Source organism: Pseudophryne corroboree, chromosome 9 (assembly GCF_028390025.1).
Source record: "Pseudophryne corroboree isolate aPseCor3 chromosome 9, aPseCor3.hap2, whole genome shotgun sequence".
Classification (NCBI taxonomy): Eukaryota; Metazoa; Chordata; class Amphibia; order Anura; family Myobatrachidae; genus Pseudophryne; species Pseudophryne corroboree.
Window position 1 is genome coordinate 115,776,149 of NC_086452.1, and position 20,730 is coordinate 115,796,878.

At 46.1% G+C, this 20,730-nt stretch overlaps 1 long non-coding RNA gene across 1 annotated transcript in view; it reads right to left on the reverse strand.

The window, feature by feature from the left end:
• The window catches only part of LOC134956759 (uncharacterized), a 246,948-nt gene extending 230,277 nt beyond the window's left edge, over positions 1-16,671 (reverse strand). The window contains exons 1-2 of the long non-coding RNA XR_010186154.1: positions 16,592-16,671; positions 15,783-15,875 (exon numbers count right to left, since the gene is read on the reverse strand). This is a non-coding gene — a long non-coding RNA (uncharacterized LOC134956759). The remainder of the gene's footprint in view (positions 1-15,782; positions 15,876-16,591) is intronic.
• Positions 16,672-20,730: the final 4,059 nt, after the last annotated feature.

The following is a 20,730-nucleotide window of genomic DNA, read 5'->3' on the forward strand; positions in this document are numbered from 1 at the left end:
TGTGCTGCTTTATTGTGGGGACTGGGGACCACCAGTATAATTAATATTATATAGGAGGAGAACAGTGCAGAGTGCACTGCTGTACCTACCTCTGTGTCGTCATCCATTAAGTATACTATCCATCTACATTCTATACCTGTGGTGCATTTTAGTTTTGCAGTTTGCTGACAGTGTCCACCAGTATACTATATATAGCAGTACGGTAGGCCACTGCTGTACCTACCTCTGTGTCGTCACTCGTCATCCATTAAGTAAACTATCCATCTACATTCTATACCTGTGGTGCATTTTAGTTTTGCAGTTTGCTGACAGTGTCCACCAGTATACTATATATAGCAGTACGGTAGGCCACTGCTGTGTACCTACCTCTGTGTCGTCACTCGTCATCCATTAAGTATACTATCCATCTACATTCTATACCTGTGGTGCATTTTAGTTTTGCAGTTTGCTGACAGTGTCCACCAGTATACTATATATAGCAGTACGGTAGGCCACTGCTGTACCTACCTCTGTGTCGTCACTCGTCATCCATTAAGTATACTATCCATCTACATTCTATACCTGTGGTGCATTTTAGTTTTGCAGTTTGCTGACAGTGTCCACCAGTATACTATATATAGCAGTACGGTAGGCCACTGCTGTACCTACCTCTGTGTCGTCACTCGTCATCCATTAAGTATACTATCCATCTACATTCTATACCTGTGGTGCATTTTAGTTTTGCGCAGTAAATATAGTAGTAGGCCATTGCTATTGATACTGGCATATAATTCCACACATTAAAAAATGGAGAACAAAAATGTGGAGGTTAAAATAGGGAAAGATCAAGATCCACTTCCACCTCGTGCTGAAGCTGCTGCCACTAGTCATGGCCGAGACGATGAAATGCCATCAACGTCGTCTGCCAAGGCCGATGCCCAATGTCATAGTAGAGAGCATGTAAAATCCAAAACACAAAAGTTCAGTAAAATTACCCAAAAATCAAAATTAAAAGCGTCTGAGGAGAAGCGTAAACTTGCCAATATGCCATTTACGACACGGAGTGGCAAGGAACGGCTGAGGCCCTGGCCTATGTTCATGGCTAGTGGTTCAGCTTCACATGAGGATGGAAGCACTCATCCTCTCGCTAGAAAAAAGAAAAGACTTAAGCTGGCAAAAGCACAGCAAAGAACTGTGCGTTCTTCTAAATCACAAATCCCCAAGGAGAGTCCAATTGTGTCGGTTGCGATGCCAGACCTTCCCAACACTGGACGGGAAGAGCTTGCGCCTTCCACCATTTGCACGCCCCCTGCAAGTGCTGGAAGGAGCACCCGTAGTCCAGTTCCTGATAGTCAAATTGAAGATGTCACTGTTGAAGTACACCAGGATGAGGATATGGGTGTTGCTGGCGCTGGGGAGGAAATTGACAAGGAGGATTCTGATGGTGAGGTGGTTTGTTTAAGTCAGGCACCCGGGGAGACACCTGTTGTCCGTGGGAGGAATATGGCCATTGACATGCCTGGTCAAAATACAAAAAAAATCAGCTCTTCGGTGTGGAATTATTTCAACACAAATGCGGACAACAGGTGTCAAGCCGTGTGTTGCCTTTGTCAAGCTGTAATAAGTAGGGGTAAGGACGTTAACCACCTCGGAACATCCTCCCTTATACGTCACCTGCAGCGCATTCATCATAAGTCAGTGACAAGTTCAAAAACTTTGGGTGACAGCGAAAGCAGTCCACTGACCACTAATCCCTTCCTCTTGTAACCAAGCTCCTGCAAACCACACCACCAACTCCCTCAGTGTCAATTTCCTCCTTACCCAGGAAAGCCAATAGTCCTGCAGGCCATGTCACTGTCAAGTCTGACGAGTCCTCTCCTGCCTGGGATTCCTCCGATGCATCCTTGAGTGTAACGCCTACTGTTGCTGGCGCTGCTGTTGTTGCTGCTGGGAGTCGATCGTCATCCCAGAGGGGAAATCGGAAGACCACTTGTACTACTTCCAGTAAGCAATTGACTGTCCAACAGTCCTTTGCGAGGAAGATGAAATATCACAGCAGTCATCCTGCTGCAAAGCAGATAACTCAGGCCTTGGCAGCCTGGGCGGTGAGAAACGTGGTTCCGGTATCCATCGTTAATTCAGAGGCAACTATAGACTTGATTGAGGTACTGTGTCCCCGGTACCAAATACCATCTAGGTTCCATTTCTCTAGGCAGGCGATACCGAAAATGTACACAGACCTCAGAAAAAGACTCACCAGTGTCCTAAAAAATGCAGTTGTACCCAATGTCCACTTAACCACGAACATGTGGACAAGTGGAGCAGGGCAGACTCAGGACTATATGACTGTGACAGCCCACTGGGTAGATGTATTGCCTCCCGCAGCAAGAACAGCAGCGGCGGCACCAGTAGCAGCATCTCGCAAACGCCAACTCGTTCCTAGGCAGGCTACGCTTTTTATCACCGCTTTCCAGAATAGGCACACAGCTGAAATCTTTTTACGGCAACTGAGGAAGATCATCGCAGAATGACTTACCCCAATTGGACTCTCCTGGGGATTTGTGACATCGGACAACGCCAGCAATATTGTGCGTGCATTACATCTGGGCAAATTCCATCACGTCCCATGTTTTGCACATACCTTGAATTTGGTGGTGCAGAATTATTTAAAAAACGACAGGGGCGTGCAAGAGATGCTGTCGGTGGCCCGAAGAATTGCGGGCCACTTTCGGCATTCAGGCACCGCGTACAGAAGACTGGAGCACCACCAAACATTCCTGAACCTGCCCTGCCATCATCTGAAGCAAGAGGTGGTAACGAGGTGGAATTCAACCCTCTATATGCTTCAGAGGATGGAGGAGCAGCAAAAGGCCATTCAAGCCTATACACCTGGCCACGATATAGGCAAAGGAGGTGGAATGCACCTGACTCAAGCGCAGTGGAGAATGATTTCAACGTTGTGCAAGGTTCTGCAACCCTTTGAACTTGCCACACGTGAAGTCAGTTCAGACACTGCCAACCTGAGTCAGGTCATTCCCCTCATCAGGCTTTTGCAGAAGAAGCTGGAGACATTGAAGGAGGAGCTAAAACAGAGCGATTCCGCTAGGCATGTGGGACTTGTGGATGGAGCCCTTAATTCGCTTAACCAGGATTCACGGGTGGTCAATCTGTTGAAATCAGAGCACTACATTTTGGCCACCGTGCTCGATCCTAGATTTAAAACCTACGTTGTATCTCTCTTTCCGGCAGACACAAGTCTGCAGAGGTTCAAAGACCTGCTGGTGAGAAAATTGTCAAGTCAAGCGGAACGTGACCCGTCACCATCTCCTCCTTCACATTCTCCCGCAACTGGGGGTGCGAGGAAAAGGCTAAGAATTCCGAGCCCACCCGCTGGCGGTGATGCAGGGCAGTCTGGAGCGAGTGCTGACATCTGGTCCGGACTGAAGGACCTGCCAACGATTACTGACATGTCGTCTACTGTCACTGCATATGATTCTGTCACCATTGAAAGAATGGTGGAGGAGTATATGAGTGACCGCATCCAAGTAGGCACGTCAGACAGTCCGTACGTATACTGGCAGGAAAAAGAGACAATTTGGAGGCCCTTGCACAAACTGGCTTTATTCTACCTAAGTTGCCCTCCCTCCAGTGTGTACTCCGAAAGAGTGTTTAGTGCAGCCGCTCACCTTGTCAGCAATCGACGTACGAGGTTACTTCCAGAAAATGTGGAGAAGATGATGTTCATTAAAATGAATTATAATCAATTCCTCCGTGGAGACATTCACCAGCAGCAATTGCCTCCAGAAAGTACACGGGGACCTGAGATGGTGGATTCCAGTGGGGATGAATTAATAATCTGTGAGGAGGGGGATGTACACAGTGAAAGGGGTGAGGAATCGGAGGATGATGATGAGGTGGACATCTTGCCTCTGTAGAGCCAGTTTGTGCAAGGAGAGATTGATTGCTTCTTTTTTGGTGGGGGCCCAAACCAACCAGTCATTTCAGTCACAGTCGTGTGGCAGACCCTGTCACTGAAATGATGGGTTCGTTAAAGTGTGCATGTCCTGTTTATACAACATAAGGGTGGGTGGGAGGGCCCAAGGACAATTCCATCTTGCACCTCTTTTTTCTTTCATTTTTCTTTGCATCATGTGCTGTTTGGGGACAATTTTTTGAAGGGCCATTCTGCCAGACACTGCAGTGCCACTCCTAGATGGGCCAGGTGTTTGTGTCGGCCACTTGTGTCGCTTAGCTTAGTCACACAGCGACCTTGGTGCGCCTCTTTTTTTCTTTGCATCATGTGCTCTTTGGGGACAATTTTTTTGAAGGGCCATCCTGCCTGACACTGCAGTGCCACTCCTAGATGGGCCAGGTGTTTGTGTCAGCCACTTGTGTCGCTTAGCTTAGTCACACAGCGACCTTGGTGCGCCTCTTTTTTTCTTTGCATCATGTGCTGTTTGGGGACAATTTTTTGGAAGGGCCATCCTGCCTGACACTGCAGTGCCACTCCTAGATGGGCCAGGTGTTTGTGTCGGCCACTTGTGTCGCTTAGCTTAGTCACACAGCGACCTTGGTGCGCCTCTTTTTTTCTTTGCATCATGTGCTGTTTGGGGACAATTTTTTTGAAGGGCCATCCTGCCTGACACTGCAGTGCCACTCCTAGATGGGCCAGGTGTTTGTGTCGGCCACTTGTGTCGCTTAGCTTAGTCACACAGCGTCCTTGGTGCGCCTCTTTTTTTCTTTGCATCATGTGCTGTTTGGGGACAATTTTTTTGAAGGGCCATCCTGCCTGACACTGCAGTGCCACTCCTAGATGGGCCAGGTGTTTGTGTCGGCCACTTGTGTCGCTTAGCTTAGTCACACAGCGACCTTGGTGCGCCTCTTTTTTTATTTGCATCATGTGCTGTTTGGGGACAATTTTTTTGAAGGGCCATCCTGCCTGACACTGCAGTGCCACTCCTAGATGGGCCTGGTGTTTGTGTCGGCCACTTGTGTCGCTTAGCTTAGTCACACAGCGACCTTGGTGCGCCTCTTTTTTTCTTTGCATCATGTGCTGTTTGGGGACTATTTTTTTGAAGGGCCATCCTGCCTGACACTGCAGTGCCACTCCTAGATGGGCCAGGTGTTTGTGTCGGCCACTTGTGTCGCTTAGCTTAGTCACACAGCGACCTTGGTGCGCCTCTTTTTTTCTTTGCATCATGTGCTGTTTGGGGACAATTTTTTTTGAAGGGCCATCCTGCCTGACACTGCAGTGCCACTCCTAGATGGGCCAGGTGTTTGTGTCGGCCACTTGTGTCGCTTATGGTGTGAAAGAATGGTGTTACTGTAACAAATACAAAAAGTGGCGCAAGGGAAATGCTACCCGGGAAAACGCTGACTCAAAACAGGATTTCACCTTTATCCAACAACATATACAAAAAAAGGGGGGTGAGTCAGATGTCTTGAGAAAGGTCCCAGGACCGAAACGCGTCGACATACCACTGTGTGAGTAGCCATCAATTTCTTTTAATAGACTACACTTGAGTACATTTTGGATATATTGTGACTTTTTAACTTTTTTAAAAAAAAAATTTTAATCTCATTTTTTGAATTTGTTTTGTTCAACTTGGTTGGAAAACCCATCTTGGTATTAACCAATGAATGACTTGCGGGAAGTTTTTTAAAAATTGTTTTTTTGTTTTGTTTTGTGGACTTTGCATATATTCTATCAGTTTGATGGAATTCTGTTTGGAAACAATAAACTGTTTTATGGATTGTATACAATAAGAAGAGTTTCCTGAGTCTAATTGTCTAACGATTAAGAAAGATATCAAAACAATAAAGAAACCCAGATGAGAATTGGTCCACACCGTCACTCGTGAGTTGGGGTACGCCAATTAGATGTGTTTGGTGGTTTAAAGATACCTTGATGGGAGTCACCCCCCTTTTTTTCTTGTGTGAGTGAGGGGTACGTTTTGGCTTCATTCTTCCACCATTGTGAAGGGCATATTCACAGTGCACCCAGCAAACATAATATCAGTATACCACATGATCATGGTGTAGGTTACCCACATTCTATGTTATTTCACATGATAGTGGGGTTATTTTGAAATACTACACATTGTGTGTTTGTTTTATCTTTACAAATCCCATGAGACCGTCGTTTTGCTGAGAAGTTACATCATAAACCTACATTGAACACTTAAAAGATACCTTGATAGGAGTCATCAAGTTCCGTGTCAAGTGAGTTGGGGTACGACCCTTCGTTTCTTCTTCCCTACATTTCTGACTGCCTGCCCGAGAGAAGGCCCAGACATATGTAAACCCCGGTTTACGATTTAGAAAGATACCTTTATGGATACATCTCACCCCCGTACAGTGTGAGTGGGGGTACGCAAACTATTCCCTTCAAGCTTAGTTTCAATATACTGAGGGATATAATCTGTATCGTTTCCATAGGTCTCCCTTGTTCCCTTTTCCCATGCGCCAAAGGAGACAACTGACTCACCCCCCTTTTTTTGTACTTGTGTCGCTTAGCTTAGTCACACAGCGACCTTGGTGCGCCTCTTTTTTTCTTTGCATCATGTGCTGTTTGGGGACAATTTTTTTGAAGGGCCATCCTGCCTGACACTGCAGTGCCACTCCTAGATGGGCCAGGTGTTTGTGTCGGCCACTTGTGTCGCTTAGCTTAGTCACACAGCGACCTTGGTGCGCCTCTTTTTTTCTTTGCATCATGTGCTGTTTGGGGACAATTTTTTTGAAGGGCCATCCTGCCTGACACTGCAGTGCCACTCCTAGATGGGCCAGGTGTTTGTGTCGGCCACTTGTGTCGCTTAGCTTAGCCATCCAGCGACCTCGGTGCAAATTTTAGGACTAAAAATAATATTGTGAGGTGTGAGGTGTTCAGAATAGACTGGAAATGAGTGGAAATTATGGTTATTGAGGTTAATAATACTATGGGATCAAAATGACCCCCAAATTCTATGATGTAAGCTGTTTTTTAGGGTTTTTTGAAAAAAACACCCAAATCCAAAACACACCCGAATCCGACAAAAAAATTTCGGTGAGGTTTTGCCAAAACGCGTCCGAATCCAAAACACGGCCGCGGAACCGAACCCAAAACCAAAACCCGAAAAATTTCCGGTGCACATCACTAATATATATATATATATATATATATATATATATATACACTGCTCAAAAAAATAAAGGGAACACTTAAACAACACAATGTAACTCCAAGTCAATCACACTTCTGTGAAATCAAACTGTCCACTTAGGAAGCAACACTGATTGACAATCAATTTCACATGCTGTTGTGCAAATGGAATAGACAACAGGTGGAAATTATAGGCAATTAGCAAGACACCCCCAATAAAGGAGTTGTTCTGCAGGTGGTGACCACAGACCACTTCTCAGTTCCTATGCTTTCTGGCTGATGTTTTGGTCACTTTTGAAAGCTGGCAGTGCTTTCACTCTAGTGGTAGCATGAGACGGAGTCTACAACCCACACAAGTGGCTCAGGTAGTGCAGCTCATCCAGGATGGCACATCAATGCGAGCTGTGGCAAGAAGGTTTGCTGTGTCTGTCAGCGTAGTGTCCAGAGCATGGAGGCGCTACCAGGAGACAGGCCAGTACATCAGGAGACGTGGAGGAGGGCAACAACCCAGCAGCAGGACCGCTACCTCTGCCTTTGTGCAAGGAGGAACAGGAGGAGCACTGCCAGAGCCCTGCAAAATGACCTCCAGCAAGTCACAAATGTGCATGTGTCTACCCAAACAATCAGAAACAGACTCCATGAGGGTGGTATGAGGGCCCGACGTCCACAGGTGGGGGTTGTGCTTACAGCCCAACACCGTGCAGGACGTTTGGCATTTGCCAGAGAACACCAAGATTGGCAAATTCGCCACTGGCGTCCTGTGCTCTTCACAGATGAAAGCAGGTTCTCACTGAGCACGTGACAGACGTGACAGAGTCTGGAGACACCAAGGAGAACGTTCTGCTGCCTGCAACATCCTCCAGCATGACCAGTTTGGCTGTGGGTCAGTAATGGTGTGGGGTGGAATTTCTTTGGGGGCCCGCACAGCCAGAGCCATGTGCTTGCCAGAGGTTGCCTGACTGCCATTAGGTACCTCAGACCCCTTGTGAGACCATATGCTGGTGCGGTTGGCCCTTGGTTCCTCCTAATGCAAGACAATGCTAGACCTCATGTGGCTGGAGTGTGTCAGCAGTTCCTGCAAGACGAAGGCATTGATGCTATGGACTGGCCCGCCCATTCCCCAGACCTGAATCCAATTCAGCACATCTGGAACATCATGTCTCGCTCCATCCACCAACGCCACATTGCACCACAGACTGTCCAGGAGTTGGCGGATGCTTTAGTCCAGGTCTGGGAGGAGATCCCTCAGGAGACCATCCGCCACCTCATCAGGAGCATGCCCAGGCGTTGTAGGGAGGTCATACAGGCACGTGGAGGCCACACACACTACTGAGCCTCATTTTGACTTGTTTTAAGGACATTACATCAAAGTTGGATCGACCTGTAGTGTGTTTTTCCACTTTAATTTTGAGTGTGACTCCAAATCCAGACCTCCATGGGTTACTACATTTGATTTCCATTGATAATTTTTGTGTGATTTTGTTGTCAGCACATTCAACTATGTAAAGAACAAAGTATTTAATAAGAATATTTCATTCATTCAGATCTAGGATGTGTTATTTTAGTGTTCCCTTTATTTTTTTGAGCAGTGAATAAATATATATATATATATATATATATATATATATGTAAAAAAAGAAAATATTTTTTATTTTTTGCTCCTGCATAGCAAGCCTGCAGATTCTAACTACAGTATATGACGCCAGAGGCGTCACGGGTGTTGTGACACCCGGAGCGCACTCTGTATTATCACACACACACACACCCCTGCGGGAGCCGCGGGCGGCCGAAAAGTGGCCGTGGTCTACTCAAAAAGGAGGCATGGCCTCACATATCTTTTTTTTCTTCGCTCCGGGGGCATGTCCAGCTTCACTGACGATGCTGGATCTCAAACGACTTACTGGCAGCGCCTAAATAGATAGACACAAATTGCAATCACACCTGAGCGCTGCCGGAAAGGCACTGTGCATGTGCCTATGAACACAACAATAGAAAAAGAGAAACCGGCTGCGCTTGGGGTGTTGCAAATAGGTGTAAATAGGTGTAAATAGTGAAGAGTTGACAATCTTCTACGTAAAATATTTATTGTAATATAAAATACATCAACAGTAAATGAGATTGATCATATATAAAAAACTTAATAATTATACTCTAAAACACCGTTATCTAAACACACAGTATCAAACTAAGGCTTGTATTTAGAATCCCCCTGATTCAGGGTGTAAATTGATATGCTCTGTGTTTATAACAATAATGTAACTAAATAGTTACAGTTTTCCTCTCTGCAGTGTGTTGTAACTAAAAATATGTAGAAACAGCAAAACTTTTTCTCCAATAATTGGAGAGAGAAGGAGGGCCCAGCGATCAAGTGTGCAGTGGACAGTGTGTAATGTTACCTCTCCTAGGGGCTGATGTTACCGAGCGTCCTCGGTATGATCCTGTATAAAGCCCACAGTGCGATGCTAGGTGGAGGAGTTCAATAAAGAAATAATTTATCCAAGTTTACGCCTGAGTCTGTAAGTCCCAGATGTAGGACTGTTGCCAGTGTGTCCCCTAGGGCTGGTGGAAATCCTTTTAGTGCCCTAGGCATAGGGAATGAACAACTTCCAGGACATCAAAGAAGTACACGCTGTGGCCACTGATTGCGGAGGAAATTATCAGGTGTAGCATTAACCGGAGCTGCTGCTGGCACTGAATTGATGGAGACTGAAGCACTGTTCCACGGTTAATTCGTAGGTGTAGCATTAACCGGAGCCGTAGCTGGCACTAAATTGATGGAAACTTAAGCGCTGTCCCGCAGCCAATTAGCCGTTTAGATGATGCAGACTGGCGTCTCACTGTCAAATATTACCATCGGAGAATGCGGACTGGCGTTGTCCCGCTGTCAGACACAGCTGTCAGATGGTATATGCTGGCGCTGTCCCGTGGCCCGTCAGACGATATAAGCTGGTACCGTGCAGAGACCGTATTGGAATCACCATGCAGATTGAAATCTCCACTGTAAGCAAGTTCCTTAGAGCTGTGATGCCGGTGAGTTAGAGTCAGAGGGGAGGAGCCTAACGCGTTTCGTCACGATTAACGTGACTTTTTCAAAGGACTTTTCCTTTGAAAAAGTCACGTTAATCGTGACGAAACGCGTTAGGTAACCTGACGAAAGTGCCACGACATTAAAAGGGCACTGAAATGTTGCTTTGTCAAACTGTGCCTCAAAGAGTAAGTTATTCAGACGCTAGGAGTGCTGCATATATGGACATTTATATATATATATATATATATATATATAAACAAAAATGATATAGCGCTGATTAATACGTGACAGAGAAAATATATGATGTGTATATATAAATACACTTAGCGTGTGTCCATATATTTGAATCACAGCAACTTCCTGTGGATGCTGCCAGTGTGCACTAGATCCTCGTAATATAAGTGGGACCGCAGCTCCCCTTCCAGCAATCCGAACTCCTCCGGAGAAAAGATATCTGTCAATAGAACATATATAGGGGGCGCTCCATAGTGCATAAAAGCTTTTTTATTTTTAAAAATGATAGATAGATAGATAGATAGATAGATAGATAGATAGATAGATAGATAGATAGATAGATAGATAGATAGGAAACAATGGTGGTATAGGACACTATACCCCTTTTTTTTTTTAATAGAGAATAATGTAAACAAGTCCCAGTGCTACGTGATGGTCCTCACAAGCAACGTCAATGTACACTTCCCTATTGAAGGGTGGCGGCTTAACTCTAATAGGCCGTTATTCCACCGGCCACCACAATTATCTGTAATAGAAGTGAGAACAGCGCCTCCTAGTGTAATATCAAATGAAAATAAACTCTCACCACCAGCTCAAAGCACCCTCAAAGTGGGGGTGTACCATTTCAGGTGGATATAGCCACTGTCATTAAATTGTGTTAAACGTAACTACACTATTGTACCTACTCTCTCTCTCTCTCTCTCTCTCTCTCTCTCTCTCTCTCTCTCCCCTCTATTATATAAAATACTGTTTTGAGGGATTGAAATCTGAGGGGTCTATCTCTGAACAAAAGCATCCGGACTGATCCATCTACTCCTGGAGAACATCACCTTGCTATAAAACCTGTGTTAAGAGGGTTAAGAACAGTGGCTAGTTCACCTGAAATGGGACACACCCACTTTAAGGATGCTTTATTTTCATTTGATATTACAATAGGAGGTGCTGTTCTCAGATATAGATATATATATATATATCTGTCAATAGAACATATATAGGGGGCGCTCCATAGTGCATAAAAGCTTTTTTATTTTTAAAAATATACACAAGGTATTTAAAACCAACTGTAAGTATTCGTACCAGAAGGCAACCAGTGTGGGGCATAAACTGAGCAAGGGCACTACTATGGAGCATATAATTAACTAGGGCACCACTATGGGACATAAAATGAACTAGGGCACTATTATGGGGCATAAAATAAACGACCAATGTGGAGAGATGTATCTCTTGAAGCATTCTGGTGGGAGCCCCATAAAAATATTGTTGTGGGTCCTCAAGGTTTTCATCCCACAACCTAACAGCATATTACAGGCAGACGAAACAGAGAGATGATTGGGTCTTGGTTAGAACCAAATGACTCCCCTGCACTCATGGAGCCCTACAGCGTGCCAGGCAATCTGTAGCCGCCAAAAAAAAAAAAACATTTTTACACAACAGAACATTAGAAAATATCTCTGTAAAATGAGTAACTTAAAACAAATCTGTTTTTGGTACCATTTCCTACCAAAACAGAGAATAATGAACTCATCACAGTCATAATTAGCCAGATTGGTTTTGAAAGAGTTGCTGTACTTTTACTAAACAGAGTGCTTGACATCTGGACATGCCTTGCATATCCTCCACAGTGGTATAAATATATTATTTCTGGAACTGTGGAGCAAGCACAGACCAGTGTTATACCTCAGAATGAATCTTACAAATAAGGAGCAGATGTGACAGGAACACATAAACAGAATGCCACATGTTTTCTTTAAAAGCTCCCTGCATCATGAATCAAACACATATGTGCATACGTAAACACTGACGTCAGAGAAGAGGCCACAATTGTAATTCCAAATTATATCTCCCCTCCCTCCCTCCCCCTCCCTCTGCCCCAACTGCAACACTACAGGGCTAATGCTAAATGTTACCTTGTAAAATGCGTCCCAGACAGAATACAGCATCTGTGTGTAAATATTTCCAGGGCATGGATAAATGTTCTTAAAATAAACTCTCCTTCAAGCTGACCATCTGGGAGTCTCCGCTCCTTGCATGTTCTCTCTATATGGATGTAGAACGACCTCCATATGGCCAGTGACCTACACTCCTTGCTTATCAGACACTTATAAAAATGATTTAGAAATAAACAAGGGCAGTACAGATGGTGTAATGGTTAGCATTACTGCATCATACCACTGAGGTCATGGGTTCGATTCCCACCATGGCCCTAACTGTGTGGAGTTTGTATATTCTCCCTGCACTTGCAAGGATTTCCTCTGGGTACTCCAGTTTCCTCCCACAATCCAAAAATATACTGGTAGGCTAATTGGATCTCAACAAAATTAATCCTAGCATGACTGTGTGTGCGTGTACATGTGGTAGGGAATATAGATTGTAAGCTCCACTGGGGCGGGGATTGATGTGAATGGCCAAATATTCTCTGTAAAGCGCTGTGGAATATGTGTGTGCTATATAAATAACTGGTAATATATAAATACATTTTCAGAAAAGGGAATGATGATCTGCAGGAGGTGGATAATGCCTTGCAGAAAACAGATATGCAGAATTTAGTTTCCAGTGTAATCAGTTCATTACAAATTCCTTCTTTAACCACACTATTATCTATATAATATAATCCACTAAGGTCTGTCCTGTCTTCTACATGCATGTGCAGTGAGAGCCGAGGCCCGTGGTACCCATCCAACAGCTCGCACTGCTAGGGAGATGGGTCAGAGCCTAGCAGTAGAGGAGGAGGACCAGCAGAAAGTGAGTATGCGACCAAGTGAATGACGGGGCAGGGCGGAGTGGGGTTGGGTAGTGGACAGGCTCTGAACAGCGGACAGCACAGCTGGATGGAGCACAGCGAGGCAGGGCGGTACAGAGCAGAAAGGCAGAGGAGCAGGCAGCAGGGCGTGAGGCGAGGTAGAGCAGTTACCAAGCGGGGCAGAGGAGGAGCTAGACGGGGCCGGGAGGAGGCTGTCCATTGCAACCTGGCATATGCTGTGTTCCTTTAAAAGTCATAAAATAATCTACAATTACCAAGGCTCTGGCATGCTTTATATTGTTAACATTTTTAGACTTAGAAGTTTTGGAAATATGGTGAAGTCTTAAAGACCTGGCTGATGCAGAGAGTATATGATAGTTTGCATACATAAATGATGTGAATTCACTCTGCCCATAAAAACTGAGCAGACGCATAGGCAGCCCATGCTGAGCTGTGTGATTCTGCAACTTACTGTATGACTGCTTGCTCATGGGTTAATAGTACAATATTATCACATTGGCCTAGTACAGTAAGTGGATATTTGTGCAACTGCAATTGCAAACAAATATTGAAAGAGACAAAGACAAGTTTGCACATGAGAATGCAATTATAATATATGTAGTTGGGGGCATGTGCATGGGTGTGATACAATATTCAGCGTTTGGGACGCCAGCGGTCACATGAGCCGAAACGTTTGGGGGTAAGTAGGCTAACCCTCTCGCCCCCTACCTTAACCCTCCTCTGGTGGTACTTGGGCTAAATCCAGGAGCGGATTGGCAATTGTTCTCACCATGTAGATTCCTGGTAGGCTGACATGGCTACACGGTATGTTAAACCTCTGACACTGCCCATGTAGGGCCACTTCTACAAAATTTTACAGGGCCACTTTTAGTTGCCAGTCCACCCTGACCTCAGACACAACTGCAGCAAAAGATGCAAGGAAGGCAACAACTGCAGACAATCAGGCCTTATGAGGAGCAATCATGTCCCCCTCAACAGACCCACCCCCTCACCGGACCATTCCCCCATTAGGGCTGCTTCCACAAATTTCCCACTCTGGCTATCTATCCCAATCCACCCCTTGCTAAATCTAAGGTGGTAGCGGACAGGGATACATTTTGAGGGGGTTGCTATGGCTAACCACCCCGCTAGTGCTATCCCTAATTCCCCCTAATGCCTAACCCCACCCCCAGCCCCCCACCCCTTCTCCCTCCCCTCCCCACAATCACAGATACTTACCAGCAGGATGTTGGCTGTCGGAGTTTCGGCGCTGGTCTCCTGAGCGGTATCAGGATTCTGCCATTGGTCACATGACCACCGACATCCCGACCCCCAGGATGCCATACACATCCCGTGCAAATAAAAATGATGTTGATGGTCACCAGTAAAAGTAAAACCATTTATGCCCCCTCTTGTCTTAGCTAGCATTAGATTGTTAGCTTTCTTCTGGACAACTTGTGCATCCTTGTTCCATGCCTCTAGCATGTTCTTGTTAGTTATACACCATACCTGTCATGTTTTACTGTATGTGCAGTTTTATGCTTAGTTTGTATTTGTACTCTTACAGATGTGTCCTCTTACACCTAGCCTCTATACGCCATGTGGTGCACCGAGTGGCGTAGAGTACCAACATATTCTTTAACTTTGCATCTTATTCACACCACAGACGCAGTGAAACACCACTCAATCTGTACCAGGGACACCGGGCTGTGACTTTAACTGCACAATAATTAGCTTCAAACAGTGGAGGTTCCAGATTGTGGAGCTGCAGCACAATTCATATAGGGGAGCTGCCTGCACCACCTCTGGAGCTGCCACTGGTTTATATATGCACAAATATGCAGACGGATATATAGATGAAGCACAACAGAACTTGGCATGACCAAGAGCCACTGCATCGTAGCACTTTGTGTACAGATTCAGACCCATTTGCACACAGATGTACAAGTCACATATCAAATTAATCAGTGTAGTCCCATGAAGAGATTTTGTCCGATCGCATTACAACTGAGATGTACATTCAAACACAAAAGACGTGAGAAAGATGCTCGCCCACGCCAGGTTGCACAGCACCTGGCATACCGAAAATGGCTGTATGGCACAGCTGCGGCAATAGTGTATGAGGAGTTGAGGATATATCTGTATCTGAATTTTGCCTGTTGACCTTTGCGTCATTGTAATATGCCTTCCCTTCCCACTGTATGGCGCTAAAGTATTGTGGTGCCAATATGCAGCCATTCCTTTTCAGGGAAAGTTTTGAAACTAATTGATTGACCGATTGCCATGGCTTATTATCAACTGTGTTCCTGTGCATCCATAAACATTCACAATTCTGTGTCTTGAATCCCAATATAAATAATGAATATTAACACAAAGAAAAGCTGAGAAGGAATTGTTATTGAAAGGAAATGCAGATTCTAAAAACTAAGATTGTTCATTTTGATCATGGGCCAGCAAACATCTCGGTACAAACAAATTGTTTTTGGCTGCAGTACATGCTGAAATCTAGACACACAATGGGATACTATGCGCGCGGCACACACACATACACACATACACACATACACACAAACACTTATCCATACACATGAAGACAGATTCTGCTGACTTCACATCATCATCAGATTCTCTGGCAGCAAAGTTCTTACGCTCACTGCCCTAACCTTAGCATGAGGGGAATCAGAGCCAGCATGACTGTTCCTCTCTGCTCCATGTGCTCAGCCAGCTGGGTGCATCCACAAAGGGACCGACATTGTCTGCAATTAAACACAGCACATGAATAAACTGAATCAGAGGTCTGCAATAATTACTGCAATAGTTACAATATTCAGCATCACTATTGCTTTTACAGTATAGAAATATAACTATAATTTGGGTTGTAATCAGTGGTGGCTGTAGCCCCTGGGCTGCAGGCGCTGACCACACAGTGCTGGAGGGGGTCCCGCTAAGTGCATATAGACATACATTATATTCTATGTAATATATGTGCTCGCTGGTTATCCCGTGAATTGACAGCACTCTGTGTGTATCACTGCCGCCATGCGGCACGCCAGACACTGCATTCAGCTTCACTCTCCTCTAAGATCACCCCCAGACTCCCATTGTCCAGTTTCACAGGAGCTTGGGGCGGGCTTAGAAGCAGAGTGAAGCCTAATGCTGAGTTCAGGGTGCTGTTGTCAGTCTCCGGGATATCTCTTTAATCCAGGGCACACATAAATTGCAACAGGTTCTGTTGCTGGCTAAGTTCAAGCCTGCATTTCCCCTTAATCAGCCACAAGCCTACTGAAGCCTGCATTTCACCTTAATCACCCACAGGACCGGGGTAAATCATACAGATGTGTCCTCATGCATGCAGCCTCAGTACACCTTGCAGAGCGAGATTCTTGCTGTGAGAAAGCAGTTCCCGTGCGGGCAGCTCTGCTAAGGTCGGGTGTCTTTTTTTGCCAAAAAAGGAGATTTATGGTAGACTTACCGTTGTTAAATCTCTTTCTGAGAGGTACACTGGATTTCACAGGGAATACATAAAGCTTTGACTGTTCCCAGGATGCATTGCACCCCCTCCTCTATAACCCCGCCTCCAGGAACTGGAGCTCAGTTTCGTTAACCAGTTCAATGCAGTAGCAGGTAAAAGAGACGGTAGATGTTGGTCACATAGAACCACATTCTTACGACAGGAGAAGGGACAAGCGGCTAATGCCATACAAACCCAAAGAAGCTAAGTGTGTCAGGCTGCGTGCCCTGTGGAATCCAGTGTACCTCGCAGAAAGAGATTTAACAATGGTAAGTCTACCATAAATCTCTTTTCTGCAGCGGGGTACACTGGTATTCCACAAGGAATAACATCGGAGATGTCCTAAAGCAGTTCCTCATGGGAGGGGACGCACTGTAGCGGGCACAAGAACCTGGCATCCAAACAAAGCATCCTGGGAGGCGGAAGTATCAAAGGCATAGAACCTGAGGAACGTGTTCACAGAGGACCACGTAGCCGCCTTGCACAATTGTTCTGTGGACGTGTCGCGGCGGGCTGCCCAAGAAGGTCCAACTGACCGAGTAGAATGGGCCTTGATAGCAGCAGGAGCTGAGAGCCCAGCCTGCGCATCATCTTGTGCAATCACCATTCTAATCCATCTGGCCAAGGTTTGCTTATTCGCAAGGCAGCCACGTTTGTGAAAAACAAAAAATACAAAAAGGGAATCTGACCTCCTGATAGAGGCAGGCCTTTCCACATAAACACGGAGAGCCCTTACCAGATCCAAAGATCTTTCTTTGGAGGACAGACCAGAAGAGATGAAGGCCGGAACCAAAATCTCCTGGTTAAGGTGAAAAGATGATACCATGATAGGCAAATAACCAGGGCGAAACCACAAAGACAAGGCAGATATATGTACCTTGAGGGAGGCCAGATGAAGGCCCAAGTCTAGGCCTTGTTGTAGAAAAGCCAAAAGTCTGGAAGTTTTGAAAGTATATGCATCAGAATTCTTAGCAGCACACCATGTGAAGTAAGAATTTCAGACCCTGTAATAAATCCGAGCCGAAGCTGGTTTACGGGCTGTCAACATGGTTTGAATGACCACCTCAGAGAATCCTTTTGCTCTCAGGAGTGAAGCTTCAAGAGCCACTCCGTCAAAGCCAGTCTGGCCAGGTCCGGGAAGACACAATGGCCCTGAAAGAGGAGGTCTGGGTGTTGAAGAAGTAGAAGAGGAACGCTCTGTCGAGAGACCCTGCAGATCTGAGAACCAATGCCGTCTGGGCCACGCTGGAGCGACTAGAAGTAGTATTCCTCCTTCTTGCTTGAACTTCTGTATTACCCTGGGCAGGAGTGACACTGGAGGGAACACGTATGGCAGCCGAAAGTTCCATGGAATTGCCAGTGCATCCACGAACGCTGCTTGAGGATCCCTTGTCCTGCTCCGAAGACCTTGTCCTTGCTCCGAAGGTCTACATCTGGTAGGCACCATTTTTCCACTAGGAGTTGAAAGACTTCGGGATGAAGATGAAGACTCCACTCTCCGGCGTGCACGTCCTGATGACTGAGGAAGTCCGCTTCCCAGTTGAAGACTCCCGGAATGAACACTGTTGATAAGGCTGGCAGATGGCGCTCCGCCCATTGGAGGATTCTTGACACTTCCATCATTGCCATACGGCTTCGAGTGCCACCTTGATGATGTATGTATGCCACTGCAGTGGCGTTGTCTGACTGTACTTGAACAGGCCTATTCTGTACCAGAGGCAGGGCCAGTGTCAACGCATTGAACACTGCCCACAATGCCAGAATGTTTATCGGGAGGAGAGATTCCTCCTTGGTCCACCGACCCCGGAGAGAATGTTGCTCCAACACCACGCCCCAACCTTGCAGACTGAAGTCCGTTGTCAGGAGGACCCAGTTGGAGATCCAGAAGGGTTGGCCCCTGCTCAACTGTTGGTCCTGTAGCCACCAGCTCAGTGAAAGATGAATCTCCGGAGTCAAGGAGATCATTTGAGACCTGATCCGATGAGGTAGGCCATCCCATTTGGAAAGGATTACCCTCTGCAGAGGGCGGAAATGAAATTGAGCGTACTCTACCATTTTGAAAGCCAACACCATGAGGCCTAGTACTTGCATCGCCAAGTGTATCGACACTCTCTGGCAAGAGAGGAAGCATCTGATCTTTTCCTGAAGTTTCAGGACCTTCTCCGGGGACAGAAACAGTCTTTCACTGTGTGTGTGTCCAACAGCGCCCCCAGGTGCACCATGCTCTGAGCAGGGACCAGCGAGGACTTCTTCCAATTGATGAACCACCCGTGGGCTTGTAGGAAGTGGACCGTCAGTTCCAGATGACTGAGGAGAACCTCTGGGGAGTTCGCTAGGATCAGCAAGTCTTCCAGATACGGCATGATCCTGACACCCTGACAGCGGAGAAGAGCCGTCATGACTGCCATGACCTTGGTGAAGATCCGTGGAGCCATGGTCAGTCTGAAAGGCAAGGCCTGGAATTGATAATGTAGGTTGCCAATAGCAAACCGCAGATATTGCTGATGGGACATGGCAATAGGTATGTGCAGGGATACCATAAAGTCCTTGGGCTCCATAGCCAGTACAATAGAGCGCAGAGTTTCCATACAGAATTTGGATACCCTCACAAATTTGTTCAAAGATTAGAGGTTGAGTATAGGCCAGGAGGACTCATTTGGTTTCGGGAGTAGAAACAGAGTCGAATAGTAAACCCTGCCTCTTTGAGATTGTACAACCAAGTGTAGAGTTTGTGCTTTCAGTGGATCTGAAGGGATAACCGTTGAGCAGAACCGTCGAGGGAGGCGTCTCTTGAAAGAGATCGCATACCCATGAGAGACAACTTCACGCACCCAGGCGTCCAAAGTGGTCCTTAGCCAGGCCTGGGCGAACTGCAGAAGTCAGCCTCCCACCCTGGGGTCCTCCAGCGGGAGGCCTGTCCCATCATTGTGCTTCCTGTTTGGAAGCAGGCCCACCCCTTTGGGGTGGCCCAAGATTGCTTAGACTTGGGCTTGGTGGTTTTGGAAGTACAAGCCTGTCTTAGATACGCTTGACCCTGTGCTTTACCCGGAGGTCGAAAGGAATGAAAAGTGGTACTCTTAGCCTTCGGAGCAGAAGGATTAGTACTTGGGAGAAATGCAGTCTTGGCTGTTGCCAAGTCAGTCACGATCTTGTTCAGATCCTCCCCAAATAGTATGTCCCCCTTAAAAGGGAGCACCTCCAAGGTCTTTTTGGATTCCAGGTCCACTTTCCAGGACCTTAACCACAAAATCCGGCGAGCCAGGATAGACGTAGTAGACGCCTTGGCCGCCATTACACCGGCATCAGAGGCCGCCTCCTGAATATAATGAGAGGCTGTGGTAATATAAGACAGATATTGTCTGGCAGTGTCAGAAAAATTTAGAGGTAGCTCATCCTCAATTGCCTGAACCCATGCTTCAATCGCTTTTGCAGCCCAAGAGGCTGTCATAGTGGGTCTATGTACAGCACCGGTAAGTGTGTAGACAGACTTCAGGTGTCCCTCCACACGTTTATCCGTCGGTTCCTTAAGTGAAGTGACAGTGGTGACAGGCAGAGTAAAAGACACCACTAGACGGACGCATGAGAGTCCACCGGTGGTGGAGTTTCTCACTTGTTACTCAACTCCGCAGGGATAGGATAACGGGCCAACATTCTTTTAGACAGGGAAAATGTATTTCCCGGAGATGACCAGGATTCCAGGCGTATGTCAATTAAGAGGTCAGAATGAGGTAAAACTACTTTAGCAACCTTCTGACGTTTAAACTTATCAGGTTTCTTAGATGTAGCAGGAGGTTCAATCTCATCATCAATCTGGAGAATCAGCTTGATAGCCTGCAATAGTTCAGGATCATCAACATGAGTTGTAGATTCCTCATCAGAAGCAACTGTATCAGTATCTGACTGATCAGTATAATCCCCATCTTCATCGGAAGAATCATCCGAAATATTAGTGGATTGTGAGGAAGTGATGGCCCGCTTAGAGGACCCTTTGGTCCCAGAAGGGCAAGGGTTAGGTTTGTGTTTAACCAAGGACTGATTTAATTGCTGTAACTGGGTTGACAGAGTATCCACCTATGGCGGATTAACTACAGGGACAATAT